Here is a 25,752-nt window from a genome sequence, read left to right as displayed (position 1 = left end):
AATAGTTCTGCAAGGTGCTTGGTAGTGTTTCTTATTTTGTTGAGAAGACAGGAGAGCCTCAGAGAAGTTAAGTTACTTACGTAAAGTCACACAGCTGCTGAGTGGCTGGGAACTGCATCCAAGACTTACTTTTCCACCACGGCCATATTCTCTCTATGACTGTCTCTCAAACTAGGCTCTGAGCCTCCTGGAAGGTTTGTGGACATTTTTTTGTGGGAGGCTTGTCCATGAGTTTCTAGTTTGAAAAATTCTGCTTTGTGTAAGAGGTTTGCCACTGTTTGCTGTGAAGGGCCAGGGAGGGAGTATTCATGCTCAGTGGGCCGCGACATCGCAGCTTCAACTACTCAAGTCTTGGGTGTAGCTGGCACCGTAGGCAAAACGTAAACACATGCGTATGTGCCAATAAAACTTTATTTGCAGGAACAGGTAAGGGGCTGGAATTGGGCCTGTGAGCCATAGTTTGCCGACCCCTGCTTTATTCCATGCGGCCTTCTTTTCTCTTCAAGCCCCTCCATCCTTGGTGCTCCCACTTCTCTGTTAACAACGTCCCTGTTTTCTTAGAAGCCTTCTATTCGACCTGCTCAGTCATCAAAGTCCCACATTCTACTAACGTTTGACTGGCTGCCATGTGCTGGGCACTGGGGATAGGGCCGTGGCCAGAACGAAATTCCTGACTCATAGAGCTGACATTTTGCTGGGGAGACAGATAGGTGTATGTCAGGTGGTGAAGGGTAAGAAGAATAGGGCAAGGGGTTAGGGAGTGCCAGGGCTGCTAGAAAGGTGACATTGTAGCAGAGGTCTACAGGAAGGGAGGGGAGAAGTTACATGGCACTCTGGAGGAAGAGTATTCCAGACTCCAGGCAGCGAGAACAGCAAGTGCAAAGGTCCTGAGGTAGGAGTGTGCTTGGCATGTTTGAGGAACAACCAAGAATCCACAGTGGCTAGAGTGCGGTGAGTGAGGGAAGGAGTAGTGGGAGAGACAGACAGATAAGGGGCTGTTCCCGTGGGGCCTGGTGGGTCACTGTAGGACATCACAGTGGGTGCTGTTGAGGGGTGTTGAGCAGCAGTGTCAGGATCTGATTCACACTACAATGGATTCCTTTAGCCGCTGGGTCCAGAGAGTCTGTAGGGTGGGCAGAAGTGATACCAGGAGCCTCATTAGCAGGGTGATAGTGGCAGAAGTCAGATATTCTGAATATACGGGGAAGGCGGACCCAAAGGCTTTCCCAACAGATTGCATGGGATGTGGGGGGAAGAGAGGGGCCAAAGCTGATGGGCGGTTTTGGCCAGAGCAGGTGGATGGTCAGAGCAGCCCCTTGCTGAGATGGGAGGACTGTGGGAGAGGAGGTCTGTGGGCAAGATGAGGGCCTTAGTTTGGACGTATCAAGTTGGGCTGGTTGTTTGGATATCTGAGTGCAGATACCAATAGGCAATGGATTTTCAAGTTTGGATTTTCAGTTGGGGCTATGTAGTTGGGATGGGTGGTCTTTAACATCCTGAGCTGGCTGGGACTGCCCAGGAAGTGAGTGCAGAGGCAGGGCGGGCTAAGCTGGAGGCCATAGCTCCCTCCTGATTTCACACTGCAAGGTTCTTGCCTAAAACCTGCTCCCCCTACCCCGCCCGCCCCGGCCTTAGATTCTACTGTATTTGGTAAAACTCAGAAACTAACCACCACCTCACATCTCCCCACCTCCTGCTCTCCAAAGAAGCCAGTTCCCGAGAGACAAAAGGGCTGTGGCTTGGGGGTCATTCACCATCTCCAGGCTTTACACACTCAGGCAGCCCACGGCCTGCGGTCAGGCCTCCAGACCCAAAGCTCTTAGCGGCAATAGAAGGAAGCAAAAGCAAGCTCCCACTTCCTGCTGTCTGTGATCCACAGAGCTACCAGAGATTCCAGAAACTTGACACCAGCCCCGTCCCTCCCCTCTGAAACCTTTGTTGTGTGTGCACAGCGTGCAGAAGAGTGTGCGGGCACCTTCGTCCCATGGGATCAGCCCCGGCCTGCCCTTCCACCCTCTCTCGTGTCCCACCGGCCACCCTCACGCTGTGTGTGAGCAAAGCAGAGGGAGGTTCTGTCACTCTCCTTACCAGTCCTGGTCTCCATGGTTCTGCCACCCAGAAGAACCACTCCCTTACCCAGCGTTATATAATACACGGGTAGCTGTTGTGCTAAAGGCATGAGAAGATTCGGGAGAGATGTAAATCACTGAGGTGCAGAGACTTCAGCTTTTAGAAGTATTCCCTCGTGATGATGAAGCAGGGCTGGAGCTGGGATCAGAGATGTGCCGTGGCTTTGCAGGCTGGCGGCTGCAGGGATGTGGGGCAGGGTGGTTCAGTCCCGTAGGACTGTGTTAGGGAGATGGAGAAAGTGGGGTGGGGGGTGGGTGAGTTGAGTTTTAGCTTGACTATGAAGGAGGAGAATGGGACTGGGGGAGAGAGGAGGCCACCTGCTTTGTGGCCCTGCCACGTGAGCGCATTCCTGGCGATGCTACAGAGGTCTTGGGGATGCTGCGTGGACCCCGGAGCCACCTCCCCATGGGAGATGGCATCCCAGGGAAGAACTTGAGCAGGGCGCCCAGGGCACCCATGGCTTAGGAAGGGCAAGGAGCTTTCTGTGGCTTACGCCAAGTTAGGTCCCTTGCCCATGTCTGCCTGGGGTGCCGCTTGGAGGTCAGGTCTCAGGTAGAAGAGCGAGGTGATGGCTTAGTCCTGTCTCCCAGGAGTGTGTGTGGTTGGGTTTGCCCGTCTGGTCCCGGAGGCTGTTTCTGCACTGACAGAGGGTGTTTGGACTGTCACAGTGCGTGACATTCCCCACATACCTGCGGGGGATTGTGCTGCATGAACCTGATACCCACTGAATTAGATTTGGCTTGAAATTAACCGACTTAAGGGCAAATTAACCAAATCTCTTAATTTTTTTTTTTTTTACAAGTCACAGGTTTTTTTCCTGGTGCTTTGGGGGTGACCCTTAACATTGTTGTGGCCTATGTTTTATATCATGGAGTGGATTACACAGAAGCTTCTCAAGAAGTGAAAACAGAGCATCTGAGAGAAAAAAAAAATCCAGGGTAGCGGGAGATTTCCTTTCCCCAAAGGAAATGTTTGTAAAAGTATTTTGAGTGCAGTAAAGTGCCCTATAAATGTAAAGACTTATTATTACAGATTGCTTGAGGCAAACCAGCTCAGCCATAATGCAAACAATTACGGAACAGACTTCCTTATTGCTCTTCCTTCCTATGAAGCTCCTCCACTTGGATCATGAAGATGACCTCTGAGGATGAGCTTGGCCTGACCTGGATAAAGGTTTGGCGGGTGAGGGCAGGCTGAAGGCAGGGGCGTGGGGCCATGCGGGACCTGTTGTCCTTCATTTGGATGGCCACTTCATCCAGTAGAGATCCAGCCTGTGAAAAATTGGCTGTTTCCAATTGTGTGAGTTGGCTTCACATGGGGAGGCCGGCCTGGTCACTGAAAATGATTTTGGCTGCTGGTTACCCTGCTGCGTATGGACTCGGTCTCCTTCCAGCAGGGAGGCCTCCTTGGGGAATCACATCAAGGTCAGGGGCAGTTTAGTGAATGCAGCATCAGAGTGTGTATTTCATTGCATTCCAGTGTACTAGGTGCTCAGTACCTTCTGGCGAGTGAGTGAGTGAGTGAGCGAGCGAGCAGACATGAAGGTGGCTCACAGGCAGTTGGCAGGCCTGGGACTGGGCATGCTCCAGGCTGGCCTGATCATCCACCTGCCCCCAAGAGGAGACATTCCCTGTTCCCTCCCAAGCTCCTTCCCTGAACTCTGGGTAAGGTTTCCTCCAAAGAGGTGTATATCCAATTAGTTCCTCCTTTTTTTTAGAAAGAGAGAGAGCATGAGCACAAGGGGGGAGGGGGCGGGACAGAGAATCTTAAGTGGGCTCCACACTCAATACAGAGCCCGATATAGGGCTCGATCTCAGGACCCTGAGATCACGACCTGAGCCGAAATCAAGAGTTGGAGGCTTAACCGACTGAGCCACCCAGGTGCCCCTTTCCTATTTTCTTTTGTAAAGAGGTAAAAAGTTATTGAAAATAAGGTACACATAATTTTCCCTGTGTTTGATAGAAATAAGCTATGAAATACTCATTGTTAGTAAGCATCCCAAAAACTTCTGGATTGACTGATAATTTAACAATCTTCAAGACCTCGGAGGGTTTGAGTCACTGTTCCTGGCTTCTGTATATACTCAATTGACAGAAGAATAGGATTGATCATCACACGCTACACTGCAAGTTAGTGTCCCTACTTTGTAGGGGTCCCCATGTTCCTGTGAGGACCTCAGTGTCAGCAGATGAGCGACACAGGGTCTGCTGGCCTGGCTGCACCCCTGATAACTAGGTTTCTCTGGGGTGTGCCTCAGGGGCGGTTCTTCTGGGTCCAGTTGCGAGGTAGAAACCACACAGTGATTTAAACAGGGGAAGCTTATTATTAAGAATTATTAAACTATGATGAAGGAGTATAGGATATATGAAAACTCTCCATGGTACCCCAGGGCTGAGGGAGAGTGCCCAAGGAGGGACAGACTTGGAAGGGGTGTAGACCTTGTTGGAGAAGGTGTAGTTGGTTGCCCTAGATGGTAGAGAAGTTTGCTGGTTTGGCTGGTCCTGGGTCACCGGGCAGACAGGAAGCAAGCCCCCAGAGTTGAGGCGGGGTGAGCGAGCTCTGGTGGTGTGGGTGTGCAGGGGGAGGGGACACCGGTGCAGGCAGGAGGCCTAGAGCCCAAATGTCTCTGTCCAGGAGGCTGTACCATCAGGAGAACCATAGGAGAGAAACCTGAGGAGGCAGTGAGTGAGCAGAAGGAACCGCTGTGCTGATGTGGGCAGGAGGGCAGAAGGGCCTGATGTCTGTCGTGAGAGGACCTGCGGGAAGGCGATGGCTGGGCTGGCTGTGCAGGGGCTGCAAGGTTGCTGGGAGCTAGAACATTCTGGGTGTGAAGCTGGGGCCCAGCCCCATTGGATGTCCTCACCCCATACCCTCCCCCGCCTCCCCCTGCTGCACCTTCCTCCTGCAGCGTCCCTCTGGCCCCTCTGCTGAGAAAGCTTAACGTTGTGCTTAGTGAAGGAGATATGCAGGGAGGAATTCTTTCCATGAACGCAGAGCACGGATTGAGGGGGTGAATGTGGAGTGAGGGGAAATCCACTGACACCTGGCTTCCTTGGGGCCCTCTTCCTGCTGCACCTGTGGCCCCAGCATGTCTGTGAGGAGGCCTGGTGCCCCCTTCCCCTGGGCTGCCCTGTTGGCTTCTCCAGGCTGGCTGTCACAGGCATTGGCTCTCCTTAGAAGACTGCAGCCTCTCCTTTGGCAGCCAGGGCGGCGAGGACAGCGGTGGAGGAGGACCGTGACCCCCTGCTGCAGGCCTGCACCACAGGGACTGCGTGTGTGTGTGTCAGGACCCGAGCTCCTGCGGGAGAGGCACGTTTATGACTTTGACCTGATGCCCTGGGGTTGGGCGGTGGCATTCTGCCGGCTCACAGAGGATGCCCTCCCCCGCCCCCCCTTCAGGCCAACGGGAGATACAAAAGGCTTGAAGGACGTGTGTTTCTGCAGGCCTGGACTATTCTCCAGGCACAGCTTGGGCAGTTCCTGGAAAGAATCTCTCTTTATCGGTGCACTTTGGGCACAAGGGCAGGTTCTGGCCTGTTGCCATGAGGGCTGGCCCCAGCTCTCGGGCTCATTTGGGGTGGGCGCGTGTGCCCTTAAAGCTGAGGCGCCACGTGCAGGTTTGGAAGGGCTGAGGCCTTCAGCACCCGTCTGCGTGGGCCCTAGCTCCTGGACATCCTGACTTCACTGATCCCAGGTCTGAGTCAGTCTGCTCCCTGGGGTGGCACCTCCTGGCTCATATCCCCTCCGTGTCCCACTCAGCTGTTGGCTGTGGGCGTTTTGAAGGCCGAGGTTTCTCATCCTCTTTGTGTATCTGTTGCCCACGCTGTCCTTGGCCCGGGGTAGCCTCTCCGTAACTTAGGCTCACCCACCAGGCCTTGGTTCCCTGGACTCGGTGGAGTTGCTGGTGCCCCCAGGCTTACCTCACAGTCGGCCCCAAAAGCTCCCTGACTCCGTCTGTGAGAGCTGACTTTCTAGACTTTCTCAGGGCCCAGTTATTACTTGCCAGAAGAGGGAAGGAGGAAGATTCGTCTTGGAGTGAATGGCTGTGGGGCAAAGATAACTTTGTCTTGGAACACTTGACCGGCTGATATGGAGGGGTGGCTGTCTGTCAACTCGAGTTCTTCTCGGGGCGTTCATTTACAGACTCAGAGGGTTCCATGTGGTCCCCACTGAACTTGGTGGGATGGATTCAAACCCATGGGAAAGCCTAGCCAGAGGGGTGCACGATTTTGCCCTTTTGGATTTATAACCATCTTTGCCTTGGCAGGCAGTCATGGTCATAGCCATTTCCAGATGGGAACAGTCCACTCCTTGAGACAATCCAATTGTCCTCCCTGGAATGTAGTGCGGGTGGGAGTGGGGCCGAATCCTTTGTCTTTGTTTGACAAACCCTATCCTAGCAGTTCTCAAAGTCTGGTCCCCAGACAAGCAGCTTCAGCAACACCTGGGTAGACGAGCAGATTGCCCCTCTGCCAGTGATCCAGAGACTCTTGGGGGTGGCTCCCAGCATTCTGTATCGTGAGAAGCCCCCCGGATGATTCTACATGCTCCTGTTTGAGAACTGATGCCCTACGCAGGAGTCAGACTGGGTGGACGGAGGCCTTAGTGTGCCACGAGTCCACTTTGTGCTTTCTTTTCTTTTTTCTTTTCTTTTCTTTTCTTTCTTCTCTTCTCTTTTTCTTTTCTTAACTTCCAAGGCTTCATCCCTACTCATCCCTCCATTCTTCCTGTGTGCCTTTTGAAATCACATCCATATTCCTGGCCGTAGTCACATATTCCTTCCTTCATGACACTTCCCCTCCCACTTCTGGACAGGTGCTCTCTCTCCTGATGGAGCTTGCTCTGCCTCTTCCCTCTCTATCCCTCCCGTTTTTCCCTTCCCACTCTTCTTCCCCCTCCCCTTTAGCTCTCTCTCTTTCTCTCCCTCTCAGACCTCCACTGCATATGGTCTTCCCATAGAAACACCAGCATCAGTGGGCTCTTGTTAGAAATGCAGAATTGTGGCCCTGCCCCACCTACTGAATTGGAATCTGCATTTCACAAGATCTGTGATTAGGATTAGGAAGCACTGATCAAACCACTCTGAGTGTACTAAAAAATAATTTTTTTACTGATTACATTTTAATAATACATTTATTAGGAAAAAAAACCCCAATGAAATATGCAGAAGCCCAAGAGATTGACATGAACAGACTCTCTGGGGGTCATTATTCATGTACCTGTTTCACCTTTGTTCTAGGAGTAGCTATACCTGTTTTTGAGATGGGAGTCACGCTTTAAACAACAGCTAACACCAGGTCTTGCATAAAGCAGGGGTTCAGTAACTATTTCAGGACACAAAAAAAGGAATTAAGAATTTCCTACTACTATAAGATGTTGTCTCCTTTCTAGAAGTTGGAGTCCCTGTATATTAAAGAGGTAGATCAAGGCTATTTTGGGTTGAGCTTTTCATGGCTGCTAGGTCTTGGTGCAGTGGCCATAACATCTGTCTGAAACCTGCACGGCCTGATCTTCCCGAGGGCCGGTGAAACTGGGGGAAAATCTGCTGCACGCAGTACCCAGGCATGGTTGAAATGCTCTGTACCAGGACACCCACTTTCTGACCTACTCTGAGAACTGTAACTGATGACATGATTGTAGGTTTTACTAGAATTCGCCAGTGGGAATGGGGGGGGGGGTGGGGTTGGGGAGAGAGGGAATCGTCCTGCCTGCCACTCTGGCTCAGAGCCTAGGGACTAATTTAATTAATCCTGTACGGAGCTCCAGCAGCTGGTGAGAGGCAGTCCGAAGCATTCCAGAATCCACCTTTAGCCCATTCAGCCTCGGACCGCTGGCTGTGTGCCCTGTCAATCAGTAGCTGTGCCTGAGGCATGTGGCCACCCTTCTTGGCCTTGGGAGCAGCTACAGCTCTCCAGGACCTGGTGTGGGCTCGTGGATGCCCACGGGCACCGCCTAGTAGAAATAGCTGTGACCTTGGAGTGCCAATCTCAAGGTTCTAGTGCTGTCCAGCATTTCATTTTAGCACGCTCTGTCCTGTTTGTCCAGCTTTGCTCGAGCTGGCTCAGGGAAATGCCCAGCTTGCTTCATGCAGATGCTGGTGCGCGCATCACTGTTCCTGTCCGCCAGGTGGGCGGAAACTTGGACGCTTCTGTGCTCCTTACCGACCTCTGTTGCTACGGAGTCGTGGCTCTGAAGGGGTGAGCACACGGGACCTATGGCATGAATGGTTCCTGCCTGTTTGGCCATGAGGGTGCATGAAGGTGTGTGGGACACCCAGGTGTGTTTGTGCACGTGATGGTCTGGGCATCTTGCTGCAAGAATAGCCGAAGTGTTAGTGGCAACCTTACAGGACACAGGACATGTTCATACACCAGTCACATCCAGTGCTGCAGTATCTGCTTGGCCAGAGCCTTTCTCTTGAGCATCTGGGAATGATTATTCTCTGCCTACAACCGAACTGTGAGGTGGCCATAAGACATTCGCATTTAGGTGGATTAAAAAAAATAAGCAGGCAAACGTGCTCATGTGTGCTCCGCCATGAAAATAGTAGTTATGAGGTTTTTTTCCATGAATACCAGAGTCCCTTGACCTGAGTGTCCAGTCAGAAAGGGACCTGAGTGGAGTCCTGTTGCAGACGTGCCTCTACTCCTAACTGAAGCTGCTGCAACCCAAAGAAAATTTTGATTTTGATTTTTTTTTAAAGCCAACATTGTAGTATACTTTTCAGCTGCAGAGTATCTCCAGATCCCGAACAATGATGACTGATGACTGGTCTGAATCTACAAATTCAAAAGCTCAAAAGTGGATTTTCACTCACCAGAAAATATATACTACGTTAAAAAAATGTTCATTGATTCCAAAAGCTTGATGCTGAACAATCATAGATCGAAAATTATTTCTGTATGAATAGTCGGATTCTCCAGACTCTCGGATGAGCTAACTTAGAACAAACATAGCTGGAGCCGTGTCCTGACGGTCTTTATTTTTGGTTCAGGAAGTGCACATCCTGCATCATGAGTGCGATCCCCAAATGCCCCAGACCGGCCCCAGGCTGCTATATAATGTGAATAATCCCAGAAGAGGTGGTGACTTTCTCTCTACAAACATTTACCAGACACTCATTAAAGATGACAACACGTTTGGGGGCTTTTTAGGGTATCTTACTTGAAGCATGTGGCGTCGTGAATGGAAGTGTTTCCACTTTTTCGACTTTCCCTGAGCGTGGCTGTTGGGAAGGAGGTCTTGCAGTGTCCAGAGGCTCTAGGAGAGATCTGTCTGAGGGTCACGTGGTCTTCCGCTCAGGAGCCAGGGCAGTGTTTTGTTTTGTTTTTGTTTTTTAAATTAAACACGGACCAGTTGTAATTTAGAAATACATGGATGCCTGTGGATTTTGAAATTGGATTTAAAAAGTTGTGGCCAGGAGTACAGGGCCCAGGCTTTAATTACAGCTCTCACCAGCCCCATACTTTGTCATGCGAGGTCGGGGGTGGAGCGGGGACGCATCACCACCAGGCAGGGCTCTCGTAACAGGGGCGTCAGGCATCTCATGAGGACGCTTCCTATTTGCTATGGTGACTGGAAGGAGGAAACGGGGGAGCAGTGGATGCTGACTTGGGTACCTGGGATGCTGAGTATGCTAAAGGCGGCACAAACCTCAGTGATCTGCTAAAGAGTAGAGTGTTTCGTTGAGGGGTTCCAGCTGATCACTAAACTAGGCCTGTCTGGTCACATAGTTAATGAGTTACTAAGGGAACAGAGGAGAGTCAAATAGTCTGCTGATTTCACACTGCTGGTTTTGAAAGCCTCTGGTTATTGAGAATGTGTCAGGCAGAGAACATTGGTGTTCTGCACGGTTGAAACTAAATGAGGAAACTGCACATTTCATCAGAGAGCGTTTAAGGAAGAAGGACCTTGGAGTCACCTGAGCCAGGGTCCAGACAGTTGATGGAAAGAGTCAGGTGGACAGGTAGCCTGAGGGACCAGAAGAGCACCCCAAATAAAGGATGGATGCTGCTCAGCCCAGCCTCTCTGGGCCTGGAAGGGATGGTCCGGGGCATCTGGATCTTCCCACTCTGCAAGAGAAGCTGGAAATTTGGAATGTTATGTACAATCTCTTTTTTTAATTTTATTTATTTGATAGAGAGAGATAGTAAGAGCAGGAACACAAGCAGGGGGAGTGGGAGAGGGAGAAGCAGGCTTCCCGCTGAGCAAGGAGCCCAGTGCGGGGCTCCATCCCAGGACCCTGGGATCATGACCTGAGCCGAAGGCAGGCCCTGAACCACTGAGCCACCCAGGCATCCCTATGTACAACCTCTTTTAACTATTTGGCAATTAACCAAAAATATTTTAAAATGCCATGCAGGCCAAACCGAGTGCAGCGCTGAGCTGCCAGTTTGCACGCCGCCGTCCGCCAGGTTCCCTCACTTTACGGGAAGTGCTAATAGGCTGGCCCCTGGTTTTGCTGCTGGCTTAGCAGTAGCCTGAGGCCTAGAGACCCGGTCTCTTGACTCTGTGGCTGATTTTCTTTTCTTCCCACGGGCCACTTTCTGGGGTTGCTGTGGATGACTGGGGTATTTAGGGTTTCCTGGATGGCAGGCAGCTCACCCTCTAGTGTTCTTGAAAGCTCTTCCTAGAAGTCACATTCATGGCCAGCTGGACTTCCCCTGAGGTGTGGCTTCTGCTCCTGGGTGCTTATGGCACACATGCCAGGTGGGGCTGGATTCTTGGCCCATTTGTGTGTTTTCCTAGGGTATCAGGATACCTTCTCTGGGGCGTGGAGTTAATACCCCGCCCTCCAATTGGACCCCAAGACACACTGGCTCGGCATGAAGAACACCACACACCAACGTGGTGGAGTAGGAAGGAGGTTCTGGGGACAGGGTGAAGAGGGCAAAGTTCCAAAAAATCCAAAGGGAGGGCGCCTGGGTGGCTCAGTTGGTTGAGTGACTGCCTTCGGCTCAGGTCATGATCCTGGAGTCCTGGGATCGAGTCCCACATCAGGCTCCCTGCTCAGCAGGGAGTCTGCTTCTCCCTCTGACCCTCCTCCCTCTCATGCTCTCTGTTTCTCATTCTCTCTCTCGCAAATAAATAAAATCTTAAACAAACAAACAAACAAACAAACAAAAAACAAAAAATCCAAAGGGATTGGGACCCCCTCCTTCCCCGCTGAGTCTCTGCTCTTGGTCCTCAGCCTAACCGGAGACTTCCACCCACTGCTCCCATCCCAACCCGGGAGCTAACATGGTTATCTTTGGCACCTGTTCTAAGCAGTGTTCTAGGCCCCTGCATCAGATCACCTGGGGAAGGTGGGAAATGAGCAGTGTTCTGCCCTGCCCACCCAGACCACCCAGAGTTAGAATATTGGAGTATGACCAAGAACTCCCTCCTAGACACAATTCCCAGGAGGTTATTATGTACCCAGAAGTTTAAGAAGGACTGTTCTAGGGATAGCAGAGACACTGGGCAATAGGGTCTTGTGAATCCAAGTCATGTTCTGTAGGCCTCACTGCACAGGAATATAAGCAGATCAGAGGAGTTGGCGGATCAACCAGCCCATTCTGGCTCACAGCCCAGAACCCACGAGGCAGTGTTAAGGGGTGGTCCCAGGAATGCTTTCACTGGTGTGCAACCCGTGCTGTCACCCTGGGCTCCATACTTGGGGGTTAATGCTCTGCTTTAAAAAACACATGAGGGGGTAGGGGCAGAGGCAGAGAGAGAGTCTTAAGCAGACTCTGTGCTGAGTGTGGAGCCAAATGTGGGGCTCCATCTCATGACCCCGAGATCACAACCTGAGCCGAAACCAAGAGTTGGACACTTGACTGTGCCACCCAGGTGCCCCTTAAAACACTTTTGAAATTCTTTTTTTTTTTTTTTTAAAGATTTTATTTATTTATTTGAGACAGAGAGAATGAGAGAGAGAGAGCACATGAGAGGGGGGAGGGTCAGAGGCAGAAGCAGGCTCCCTGCTGAGCAGGGAGCCCGATGCGGGACTCGATCCAGGGACTCCAGGATCATGACCTGAGCCGAAGGCAGTCGCTTAACCAACTGAGCCACCCAGGCACCCACTTTTGAAATTCTTAAGAATTTTAATTTTTGATTTTGTCTTTTAAATGAAGACTAATGGGACAACAGAGCATGTTCTGGGGGCTTAGAGCCCCTGCTCATACGTGGTTTTGCCTGCCTCTGTCTCCCCACCTCCCCAGGACAGGTTCTCTGCTGTGGGCTCCCCACACCACCCACCCTCGCTGCCTGCCCAGTGACTTCCACTGTCCTCCACCCCAACAGGAGCCTGGGTACAGGCATATGCCTGCGTGCTGATTTGAGGGGTGCCAGTGAGGGTCTTCACTGCCCATTAAGTGTCCCTGAGCCCAAGGAAGTGCTATAGTAAATAGAAGATTAAAAAACAACAACAACAACAAACCATCACAACACCATGACAGGTTGAAAGAGAGACTGCTGAGAAAGGAAAAAGTGTTTTTCCTGCCTTTTGAACATGGGGACCCACATTTTCAGTTTGCACTGGGGCCTTATAAATTCTATGGCAGGCCTGGATGACTCTAGGCATAAATTCTCTTCTTAGTGGATCTGTTTGACTGGTGGCTCATATTAGTGACATAATGTGATCCTTCCCCTCCACCTTCTCTTTGTCCTCATTTCCTCAGCTCTTCCTTCTGACTGTAATACCCAAAGCCTTCTGTGTGTTGACAAGTATCTTTGTGTTATACGTTATAATCTTTTTCTTTCAATAAATGTGAATAAAAGAAATTTTGAAGAATAAAGCAATCATAAGTTAAAAATTCCCTTGCAAATTTTATGTAGGAGTTTTGCAGATTTTAAGGAGAATCAGTGCAAGCAATCATATTCGCATGGTTTCTGTAATTATGAAGGGTTCCATTTTAATGGCGTGCATTTGGTTATGTGGTTCAGCTAGTCAGGAGTGTTTTGCACTGCCTCAGTCTCACAGGCCAAATTAGCATGGTACACCTGGGACACAGGGTTTGCTCAGGGCATGTTTGTGGAAGTGTGGGATGTGAGGATTGGATGTGCTGGTGTCTTGGCAAAAGAATTTTTATTGTTCAAAGGGATGAGCAGCTGATAACGCTAGGCCTAGTTATCTTCAGATGGAAGTTGTTACAGTCTGCGACCACGTTCTACTTGAATCCCTCTCCTCCCTTGGCTGATGGGACGGCCCTCTGGGTTTCCTCCCCTCCCTCTACTGCTCCTTCTCAGTGTCCTTGTCTTTGACTCAGTCTCTCAATGTTGGACTTCTGAGAGCTTACTCTTGTGCCTTTCTTTCCAACTCATTCTCTACTCTCTTGTAGCTAAAGACACAAGCTCAGAATCAGGCTGTCTGGGTTTAGTTGCCACTAAGTTTGGTGATCTTGATGGAGCTATTTGTTTTCTGGGAACCTGTGCTCCATGGGTTTATGTTGATGATCAGGTGAGAATAATAATAGTCCCTTCCCCATAGTTTGTGTGAGGATTAAATAATTCCTCTGAATTCGTGTCAAGTGAATAGGAAATGTTTTCAGCAACTAAAAGTTAAATGTTTGGGCTTCTGCTTCTCACTGTAATAACTAGCTTGTGGCAGACCAATACTCCTATCCTGGACAACCAGGTAAGATTAACAGAGTACCAAAAATATCTTCTGGAAGGCACCAGAGAAGCTCCCTGGGAAGCCAAGTCCAGGGAGAGTCATTGAGGTCAGAGTCAATGAGCCTGACATCCTAAGTTGTTTTTCACCTTGATGGACTCACCAGTTCATCAGTGGCAGGCGCAGAGACTATGAAGGCAAGCAGAAAGTGACTGTGAGGAGGCTGAGAAGTCAGGGAAGGTCGTTAGCAGTTTCATCGTGCTGGGGAGAAGAAAACAGAGCTCAGAGTTCACCAAGGTAGATGGATCTTAATGAACACTCTGTGCATTCAGTTGAGACCCCTCAAGATTACACCTGGGAGTAAGGGTTAACTGAAAAGAGATTAGGTCTGCAAAGACAGAGACACAGTTCTGAGAGAGCTCAATCCTTGATTGGATTATGGGATGTACTCCTACAGCTTGCCAGATGCCAAGGAAAATCCTCTCTGGAGAAGGATATCACCCAGACCCTTGAAATTTCCTCATAAACAATGATTGTAGTCGATAAAATATACATCGTATATCCAGAGACTTGGATCATAGAGATATCTATATGTGATGTAGATACTAGAGTTACCAGACATGATCATTAAAACAGTTATGATAAATACATTAAAAAAAATAGGCAAGATGGAGAATTTTAACAAAACAAAGCAGGGGAATATAATATAAAGAAGCAAATAGAAATTGTAGAAGTGAAAAATGCAAATATTAAGAATGGAGTAGATGGGTTTGACTGAAAATTAGACACAGATGAAGAGAAATTAAATGATCTGGCATATAGGTCAGTAGAAGACTTGAAGACCAATTTATGGGGAGCCAAAATGGAAAATGCAAAAAAGAGCATAATAGGCATATGGTACATGTGTCTAAAATACACGTATTGGAGTCCCAGAATGGGAGAAGGAAAATGGGATGGAAGCAACAACATTTAAAGAGATAATGGTGAAGATTTTCCAAGACCAAAAAATGATGGCAAGCCACGAGTTCAAGAAGTGCTATTTATCAGGCAAGGTAAATACTAGGTAAGCCACACATAAGCACTTCGTAGTAAAACCACTGGAAATTAAGACAAAGACAACATTAAATGCAGCCTGAGAAAAAGAGATTCTCTTTAAAAGAACAACAGTAAGATTGACAGCTAATGTTTCAACTGAGCTGATGTGAGCTGGAGCACCATGGGGTCACAGTTTGTGAGTACTCCGAGAAGATAACTGCTAATGTAGAATTCTGTATCCTCCAAAAATATCTTTCAAAGTGAGGGTGATATGGTACCCAAAGTACAAAAGAAAAAATAAGTAAATTGTATTTTATCAAAATTAAAAGCATTTGGGCTTCAAAGGACAACATTGAGAGAGTGAAAAGACAACCCATAGATTGGGAGAATATTTTACAAATCACATATCCAAAAAAGGGCTTCTATCCAGAGTATATAACTCAACAACAAAAAGGCAAATAACCCAATAAAAATGGGTGAAGGATTTGAATAGGCATTTCTCCATAGAAGATCCCCAAATGACCAATAATAAACACATGAAAAGATGCTCACAGTCATTAGCCATCAGGGAAATGCAAATCAAAACCACGAGATACCACTTCACATTCATTATGATGGCTATAATCTAAAAGCAAACAAGTGTTGGTGGAGTTATGGGCCAATTAACCTTCATGCATCGCTGGTGAGAATGTAAAATGGTGTAGCCCGTTTGGAAAACAGTTTGGCAATTTCTTAAAAATTGTACCCAAGAGAAAATATATGTTTATATAAAAAGTTATACAGAAATGTTCACAGTAATTCATAGTAGCCAAGAAGTGGAAACAATCCAATGTCTATCAACTGAAGAATGGATAAATCAAATTTGCTATATCCATACAATGGAATATTATTTAGCAATAAAGGAAATGAAGTACTGATAAATACTATAATATGGATGAACCTGGAAAACTTTACACTAAGTGAAAAAAGCCAGCCACAAAAGACTACATATTGTGCGATTCCATTTATGTGAAATGTCTAGAATAGGCAAATCTTTCAAGACAGAAAGTAGATTAGTGATTTCTGGGGGCTAGACGGGGGTGTGATTGTGGGAACAAGGAGTTACAGCTAATGGATATGTGGTTTCTTTTTTGGGTGATGGGAATATTTTAAAATTGATTGTTGTGATGGAGACATAACTGTGAATATACTACAAGCCAGGGAATTGTACACTCTGAATGAGTGAGTTATAGGATATATGAATTATATCTCGATAAAGCAGTTCCCCAAAGAATGGAGGTAAAGTAAAGATGTTTCCAGAAAACAGGAACTGAAGAAATTTGTTGCCAGTATACTCTCACTGAAGAAATACTAGAGAGAGTTCTTCAGGCAGAAGGAGATTATCACAAATAGCACCACAGAAATGCAGGAAGGAATGAAGTGCAAGAGAAAAGGTAAATATGTGGATAAATTTAGTGAATACTGACTGCTCAAAACAATACTATGTCACGGGGTTCAAAATACATTTCTCAATATCTCAAAAGGTATAGACCATATTAAAATGGTCTAGTGCCCTTAAATTGTCTGGGAAGTGATAATGCTCATTTTTAGTAGGTTCTTCTGACTCAGGAAGCCATGTGATTATCTGTAGGGTAAATTACTAAAAGAATTAATAAGAGTGGGTAGCTAAGGGTAAATACAATAATAGAAAGGAAATACAAAGGATATATGGAGTAATAAAGAATAGTAGATTAATCCAAAAAATGGCAAAAAAGGAGGAAAAAGGAAACTAGAATATGTAGATTTAAACCTAAATATCAGCGATCACTTTAGCTTAACAGGCTTTGATTAAATGCTTGTATTAAAAAACTGAGGTCGTCAGGTTGCATTAAAAAACCCTAAACTATGTTCTACTTAAAAGAGACGCATCTTACACATATGGGCCCCAAATATTGTAAGTGAAAGACGGGAAGACGGTAAACCATGTGGTGCTAACCTTACGGAAGTGGTCTGGTTGTCCTAGCAACAGATGACGTCATGTTTAAGGTCAGTAACATTACTGGCGATAAGGAGGGAATCTCATACTGCTAAGAGAGTCAGGCCACTAGGAAATATCAATCAATCAATTAGATATTGACCAAATTAAAAGGAAAAAGAAAATTCACAGCTGTAGTGGAAAATTAATATGCCTCTCTATAGAACGAGCCAGTTATTAAAAAGCAGTGAGGATAGAAATCTGAGAATCCCACTTAACACTGTGGTTGTTGAGGACATATCCATTCCATTTACTGGGCCATCGGTGAGTTTTGAGAAATTTCAAAGAATTGAAATCATACAGAGTATGTTTTCTGACTACAGAGAAATTAAGCTGGAAATCAACAATAAAACATACTTGAAGATCTTTTTTTTAAGGTTTTATTTATTTATTTGAGAGAGAGAGAACGAGAGAGCACAAGCAGAGGGAGGGACAGAGGGAGAGGGAGAAGCAGGCTCCCCACTGAGCAGGGAGCCCGACGTGGGGCTCAATCCCAGGACCCTGGGATCATGACCTGAGCCGAAGGCAGACGTATAACTGACTGAGCCACCCAGGCGCCCCTATTTGAAGATCCTCAAATATTTGGGAAGTATATAACACATTTCTAAATAACCCATGGATCAAAGAAGAAATCCCAGTGGAATTTAGGAAATATTGTGGACTGAAGATAATAAAAATATGAAATGTGGCATATCAGATATTGTGAGCCGTAGCTAAACCTGACAGAAGAAAATTATAGTCTAAATGCACACAATTGAAAAGTGGAAAGACTGAAAATTGTAAGATTTTAGATGCTAGAAAAAAGCAGCATTTTAAACAGAAAGAATGTAGAAGTAAGGAAATTAATCAGATAAAAAGAAAAAATGGTGGAAAAGCAATATAATCAAAAGTTTTTTCTTTGAAAAAACTAATAAATGAATGAAGGGCCTTCCCTAAACTGTGAGGAAAAAAGGAGAAAGCACAAATTAGCAATATCAGGAATGAAAAAGGGGATACCATTCCAGATCTTCAAGATACAAAGAGTTAGCTGTTGTCTTCAGGTACACCAGTACGTTTGTGAGATTTCAACTACCATGTTTGTATTTACGCCCATACCCTCCAAATCGATTTCTCTACTCAGCATCTCCACTTGTTTTAGATGTAACACGTGAACAACAAAAACCCCAATTCTATTCTGTCTCCTTGCCCCCAAGAGCTTTCCGTCTTGTGTTTCTCATGTTTGTAAAAGGTATCACTGAAAGATATTAATTTGCGGGCGCCTGGGTGGCTCAGTTGGTTAAGCGACTGCTTTCGGCTCAGGTCATGATCCTGGAGTCCCTGGATCGAGTCCCACATCGGGCTCCCTGCTTGGCAGGGAGTCTGCTTCTCCCTCTGACCCTCCCCCCTCTCATGTGCTCTCTCTCTCTCATTCTCTCTGTCTCAAATAAATAAATAAAATCTTAAAAAAAAAAAAAAGAAAGAAAGATATTAATTTGCTCAAACAGGAAACTCAAGATTTTGCTTCTGTCTGTTGGGTACCGATGCATCTGATCAATCCCCGTGTCAGTCTGGCTTTTCCTTCGCCCTTCCCCTCTCTTTCCCTGAATCAGCCCTCTGCCTCTTTTCTCAAGCTTCCACCATTGTCCAACCCCCCTTCAGATCTCCCCTAATTCCTGCACTGGTATCTTCATTTGTCTTCTCCCTTCCATCCCCACACTGTAAAGCTGGTCCTGTGTGCAACCCTTTACAACCATTTCATGGCTTTCCGTTGCCCTAGAATCAAGCCTAAACTCTCCTGTAGTCAGGAAGTCTCCTCTTCCAGAGCCCTTGGCTTCCTTCTTTCAGTGTCTTGACCACTCACACTCCTTCCCTGGCAGGGATTTGCATCCTTTAGCTCCCTGCTGCCCAAACCTGTCCCGCAATGAAAACAAGAACAGATACAACAAAGGTGACAAACTCATTGTCCTCATTTCCTTGAACTCCGACCAACTGTTTGGGGATCAGCCCCATCTACAGCTGTGAGTGCTCCCTGGGCTGTCCTGATCAAGGTCGGCTCCCTAGGACATGGCACAGTGCCTGGCACAGGGAATGAGCACAGGAAAGGATTATTAACCTGTATGAAGGAATGGATGACTGTAATGGATCAGATGTAATCATGAAATTTAGTGCTGATACTGTTTTTCAAATTGAAGTGAAATAGAAAATGGAAAAAGTTACCTGTAAACATAAGTAAATATTCCAGCCTCTTTAAGAGAGAAGGTTAATGCATTCTTGGTTATTTATTTAATGATAAAAAAGTCTTTTAAAATAATTCAAATATTTGCCAGATTATCACATCCCCTCGGCTTAAGCTCTTAATGGGAGAAATCTTGCCTTTGTCTTTCTTGTAGACTTTGGCAGGAGCCCTGACCTTTGGTTGGTGAGCTGTATGGTTTTGTTGACTTAAATAGAAATCTGGAAACTGCCTCAATCAATTTCAGGACATTGCTTCTCTCGCTGAAGTTGGTGGCCACAAATAACATAACTTACTAAAGGTTTCCGAGGAAGTAAAATCCAGTCTCTTTTGAAGTAAATACATTCATATTATTCTGTAACCCATATATGCTGGATCTTCAAAAATATCCTTGTACTTTACCTTAAAACATTTACTAAAGTACCTGTGATGGGAGTGCCTGGGTGGCTCAGTCGGTTAAGCGTCGGCCTTCGGCTCAGGTCATGATGTCAGGTCCTGGGTTCGAGCCCCCCACATCGGGCTCCCTGCTCAGCGGGGAGTTTGCTTCTCCCCCTGGCCCTCCCTCCCCTTGTGCGCTCTCTTGCTCTATCCCTCAAATGAATAGAATCTTAAAAAAAGAAATAAAGTAACTGCAATGCATTTGTTGTTCCAAAGAAGCTAAATGAGCACCTAGGGATTTAAAAGTTTGAATAAGATTTGTTGGGATTAGCCAGTAGGACCTATTTTCTTGTGATATCATGTGAATCAGTTTCATTTGGTTTTTCTCTAAGAAAATGGACCGATATATGAAACTAATTATTTTTTATTATGAAATGTATTTATATATACAAAGGAATAAGTGTGAAAGGTTTGTATGAAACACATGCCACATCTTCACTGTCCATCTTAGGAAATGGTAGAGGGCAGCCACGACGCGCGTGCCCTCCCTCCATCTCGTCCCTCTGCAGTGGTCTGTATGGGTTACGGGGCGACCATAGCCCATAGATCCTTGAATGGCTGAGCCCAGGTTTTGTGCAGGTTTTATTAAGAAATTGTGGACGGACCTTGTGGCACTGCTTATTAGAAAGCTCTTTCCTAACTTTATTATTTTTTTTTGCCTGTCACCTGTGTCTAGTTCCTTGTCTCTGCTGCCTTTAGAAGGAACGACAAAGTTTAAAGAAGCCACAAGCTTCATGACTGCCAAGCAACAGAAACCGCATTTGAGGGGGAAACAGGTGTAGTGTTCTTAGACCTGATGAATGGAAACGTGCTGACTGCCTTTCTACTGTTCTGAGAGCTGGGATGAGCCTGAAAGGGGGGTACCCAGGGAGCCCCCCGTCAGCCTGCCCTGGAGAGAGATGGGACCCACAGCCATGCTTCGTTTCTGAGCCAGTAGAGCGGCCGGCTTTGTGCGTATGTGACCAGTGCAGTCCGAAGAGCCCTGTGCTTGCAGGTGCTATCTTGAGAATCTTCTTACTTTTATCTTTGAATGTGCGTTTTGTACAATGGGATGATGCAACGTGCTCTAAGGGCTCAGAACCACAACTCATGTATTGTTTTGCTTTCTGCTGCCTCCTTACCTCCCTGGAAGGGAGTCTCAGCTGACTACTCGCCCACTCCTTGATGTTCCCAGCCTTTTCGCCCAGCATCTGCTGTTGTCCTCTGTCCCCAGTGGGGGCTACGGGAAGGACACGCCTGCTCTGTGGCCTCTGAGGGCCGGGCATTGTGGTGGCATTCCTGCACTGAGCTAGCAATGTTGTGGTGTGTTCAGCGGGCACCTTGGGGATGGGAGCCTGTCACCCATCACCGATCCAGCACACTAAGTGTGAAGTTGCATTCCCTGGGGGCTGCGTGTCTGCGGTGGGGTGAGGTGGCAGGCCCTGCGAGGGGGAAATGGACCTAAAGCAACAATCATAAGAGGTTGCTCATAAGTCTTTGGGTCTACTGGGTGGTTCTTCTGGTTTGGGCCAGTTTGGCTGACATCTGCTGGGCTCTCTTGTGTCTGTCATCAGCTGGTGGGTCATCTGGAGGCTCGATGATCCGTGTTGGCCTCACTTAGTGTGAGGCAGTTGGCAGGATGTCACAAAGGCGGTGGGAACAAACAGACATCCCGGAGGCTGGCTATCCCCGGTGTCTTCATGTGCTGGCAGAGTTCCAGGAGCAGTAAGAGAGGACAGCCCTAGGGGAACAAGTATCTTTCAAATCTCTATGATGTCACATGTGTTGCTGAGTTGTCCAAAGCAATACATGGGCCAACCTGGATTCTAGGAGCAGAGAAAGAAGCCACCTCTTGTTGGAAGGAGCCACAAAATCATATTGCAAGCCATGTGGGTATGAGGATGGGAGGAACCAATTAAATGACATGAGCAAATGATATTTTAGCTTTTATTTTTCTTCTCTTGAAAATCAGCCTATGTGTTTCCACTTCTGAACTATTACCAAAATTAGCTTAAAGGATAGCCCTTGTGTATATTTGTAGGATGGTTCCATGCAAATCTATTTTATTGCCTAAACTAAGGATCACTGTGGACCCACTTGCCAAAAGGAGGTAATCATTAAACCACCCCAGGAACATGCCACTTCACTGGATTAAGGAAAGAAAAGAATATACAAATCGAGACGTGACATCAGCCTTGTTTTAGATTTTTTTCCCCCCCAGGATGGTGAGTCTGCCTTTTCTTTTTGAATGCCCTGTCTTTGTGGGGACAGGCAAGAGAACCCAAGAGTGGCCTTGTGCAGCCTGCCTGCAAGGGGCGGAGGGCCTGCTTTAATGGTGTGTGAACATGGGGTGACACACAGTTCCAGGGTGTTTGGAAGGATCCCTCCTGTGGCTCTGTGGCTGAGCACCTCCTGAGCACCCCGCCCCCTCACCGGAATCCTGGCCACACGTTCATAGCCGACAGCTGAGGTCTCCCTGACACGCCAGTGCCACCGCCACTAGACTTCCGTGCCCACCGCACTTCTGGAACAGCCCTGTAACGGTATCTTCCCACAGGGCTCCCTGCTTTGTCTTATGTCCTGCAGTGCCTGGCAGTGACCTGGCCACCACACCGAAAGCCAAGAAAGGAGTGTGGGGAACATGCTGCCAGGGGATCAGGGCTGACATGAAAATTGTCGGAGTCAGGAAATTCCAGGACCCTTAAGTCATTCAGGAAGACGGTTGACATGAGCGGCCAAGGGAGGGGATCAGGTGGCCTCGGTGGAAGTAGGAATTGAGGTTGCTTGTCAGGCACTGGTCTGGCAGGGAGGTGTCTGCGTCCTCCACGGTGGAGGCAAAGTTTGGATAGTTCTGTGTGAATCTTCAGAACAGCCAGGTCGGGGTGAAGCTTGACTCACTGTCTATTCACATCGGTGCGTTCTTTTACAACAGGTATCCCTGACAAGATTGAAGAATTCATCGAGTGTACTCACCAATTTGCTTTTAAAGTGACCCTCCTTTAGGGGATTTCACAGTTTCAATGTGTCGGTCCAGCAAAAAAGCCCTTTATTCTGACTCCTTGGCCCATGTGATGGTTTAAATATTAATCTCCTGTGCTCGAGTGTACGGATGAGGTGGGGCTTGGGTGGTGAGGGGAGCGGGCAGTGTGCGTTGACTTGTGTGGTGTCTTCCCAGGCTGTGCGTGTGGTTGGGGCCCCCGTGGTGCTCACGTGTCCCGGCTCGCTAAAGGCTGCGACGTCTGACCTTGACCCCGCCCTGTAGCTCTGCTGTGAGGACGACACACACACTTCCTGACAAATTAAGAGGCACATATTCATCTCCCCTGTTTTAGTTAACTAACACTAGCACAAATTGCCCATCTGTTAATTAGGGGAGCAGGGTTGTGACGCCGGCTTAGGAAGTAATGGCGGCCTTTCTTCTGGAAGGAGGACTGGGGCATTTTTACGGAGGATGCTTGGGTCCCGGGAGCCTGTGGCTGCTAATTATAGGAAAGGAATACGACTGAGGATGAACTTCCACACATTGTAACAGTTGGTTTAAATGGCTTTTAATTCTCTTCTGTGTTCTATTTGTGTGTTATATTTACTCAATGAAATGATCTTTGAGGGAAGGAAGCCTCTATGTGTTCCTTGGTGCCCAGCCTGTGCCTGACGTATAATTTTGTTAAAATTGAACTATGGAATGGGTGGTAATGATGCCCTGAATGTGAGGAGAGGAATGATGAGAACAGGCAGTTCTGCTAAGCTTTTGGGATTCTGTTGTTGGAGGCGAGGGAGACTGTGGGGTGTTCTGTTGTGGTTCCAGGCTGGCTGGGAGCGTGCTGAGGCAGATCCTTGGTGAATGTTGAGGAAAACCGGATATTCATATTCATCCCAAGCTCCTGAGAATAAAGCAGAAGGTATGGGATGAAGATGATGGGCAAACTGGCTACAGCCAGTAAGAACAAGGCTATATCTGCTGGCGACTGGAGAGCCCCACCTCTGCCCCAGCTAAGGAGAAAACCATAGGGCTAGGTGGGGTGGTGAGTTTGGAAAGCCGGGATGGGGTCCTCAGCCTCTTACCGCTTCCTGCTATCTCCACGTTGGGTGCCTCCAGTGAACGATGTGGGAGGGCCAGAAACTGTGTGCTGGAGCTGGCCTGGGTGGCCGGAGGGGGCTGACGGGTCAATTCTTGGGAAATTTTATGAGCTAGTTGTTGAATGTAGCCATTATTGAAAAGTAAATTATATAAACGTACAATTAAATAAGTTATGGTGAAAATACTATATACTGGGGGGCTTCTGTGTCTCTTTTTCCAACTCTACATTCAGCGACTTCACTTTGGTAGCTTGAAATGGGCCTTCGCAGGAGTACTTACACCACAGACAAGTTCACATTCTGCCTCTCTCCATGCCCACAGCAACACTTCCTCTCTGACTTGGTTCTCTCTGTCTGGCCTGAGTGTGGACCCCAGCCTTGGAATGACTCAGGCCCCCTGGAGGAGAAGCAGAAACTCTTTATCCGAAAGCTTCTTTCTCTGGGCTCACACGTTTCCAGGGGCTGAGGCAAAAGGAACTGTTACGGCTTACAGGGCTTTCATTATCCCCATCTTCTGGTCTGTGGATTATAAGTGGGATGCAAAAGCAGCAAAAGTGTTAGTACTATCAACAAGACAGATCAAGTCAGTTTTCTTAGTTAATAACCTCAGCAGGGGGTCAAAGCAAGCCTGAGCTGGGCTGATTGCAGCTCTACACACGGTTTAGTGTACATGTGAACAGGTCCAGTTTCTAATGGAATTTTCCATCTAGGAGCAATCAAGTCTGATTTCAGTCCACAGGAGACCCTTGGCCCAGGAGATGCCTTCTGCAGGAAATCCTTCCTGTTGGCTGCTTCTGCAGGCTGGGGGAGGCAGCTCCCCTGCGTGTTCTCCCCTATACTCGGGGTGCACCTCTCACACTACAGTACAGTGAGTTTGGCCAATTGGATTCTTGGGTTTAAATGCTTTCTCAGATGAGATGATCCATCTGTAAAATGCCAGTCAAGAATGCTGAGCCTCACCAGCGTGCCTTCAGTAGCTAAGAGGAGCATTTTGTTATGAGAGAAATAAAACAAGTGAATCAAATGGGATTAACCCCTTCAAATGATTTAGCTAGGTATTTCTTACAAATAATAAAAAAAACCCCAAATTCCTTTCATTCTGTTGAGGATAACTAGACACAGGAGCTGTGGGGTTTCTACAAGAATTAGCAGCCTGTTACAGATGCCGATTCTAGACAAGTCGACAGTCTATATTTCTCTTGTTGGGGATAATAAGCAATGCTTTTCCATCAAAAGAGACTAATTCCTTGTTTGAAATCTCACTTATAGTGGGAGGATTATCGGGCATTTATCTAGATGTTTTAAAGTAGCTAAATATTTGCCTTCGCTTTCCCCCAATCTCCTGTCATTTTGGAATAAGAGCCTTAACTCATCAGGTAGGTGACTACTAAGAACCACCCTTATGGCCCAAGAAATCAAGCATGAAGTTGGATTTTCTCATAATGTTAATCTTTAGTAAAATTATTTTCCTGTATTTTTAAGTGTATTGATCATTTTAAATGTCATGGAATGCTGGTTGCTGTAACAACCTCACAATCTTAACAATTTACCACAGCAAAGGCTCATGCCTTGTGCTCTTGTCACCAGCCAGGGTGGGTAGTGGACGCCGGGCAACAGAATGCTCTCTTCCATGCAGTGATTCAAGAACCAGAGCTCCTCTTATCCAGGGCTCTGCTGGTTTCTGGTTTCCAGACTTTGGAGTCCTCGTTTGGCTCTTCTGCATCCAGCCTCTGGCTTCTCTGCCTCAGGCTGCATGCAGGAGAAGAAGGGTGGATGGGTGTGCAGGGGTGTTAAGGCCAGGCCTGCTGGGAGCCTTTTTTACTTTCACTAATATTCCATTGGTCAGCCCTCAGTTACATGGCCATTAGCCTCACTACAGTGAGGCTGGGATATATGCTCTTAGGGCCCAGGAGGAAAAGGGAATGGGGTTGGCAAACATGTGGCATGGCCTTGGCCACACCAGAACACTAAGATGACACATACTGCATTTTGCAAACATGATATTTTCAAGTCCTTTGTAGTTTTGTGGCCATAGAGAGGATGCAGAGTGGCGTAGTGATTGAGAGCATGACCTCGATTCAAACTACCAGCGTCCAAATCCCAGCTCTGCCATTTCCCAGAAGTGACACTGGGCAAGTAACTTAGTCTTTCCCCGTGCCTACATTTCCTCTTTGTAAAATGGGGAGAGCAATAGAAGTTAATAGGGTTTGTGTGAGAATTAAATGATGTAACGCATGTAAAATGCTTGGAATTATGCCTGGGGCATAATTAAC

General features: G+C 47.4%; 1 protein-coding gene across 7 annotated transcripts in view; it reads left to right on the top strand.

The window, feature by feature from the left end:
* The window catches only part of FHOD3 (formin homology 2 domain containing 3), a 456,888-nt gene that overhangs the window by 32,539 nt on the left and 398,597 nt on the right, over nt 1-25,752 (top strand). The gene's annotated exons all lie outside the window — the stretch shown is intronic.

The sequence above is a fragment of the Mirounga angustirostris genome, unplaced genomic scaffold (genome assembly GCF_029215605.1).
Source record: "Mirounga angustirostris isolate CCGP_5_RB_7025 unplaced genomic scaffold, mMirAng1.0.hap1 SCAF_14, whole genome shotgun sequence".
NCBI classification, from domain to species: Eukaryota; Metazoa; Chordata; class Mammalia; order Carnivora; family Phocidae; genus Mirounga; species Mirounga angustirostris.
This window is presented reverse-complemented; position numbering and strand designations above follow the sequence as displayed.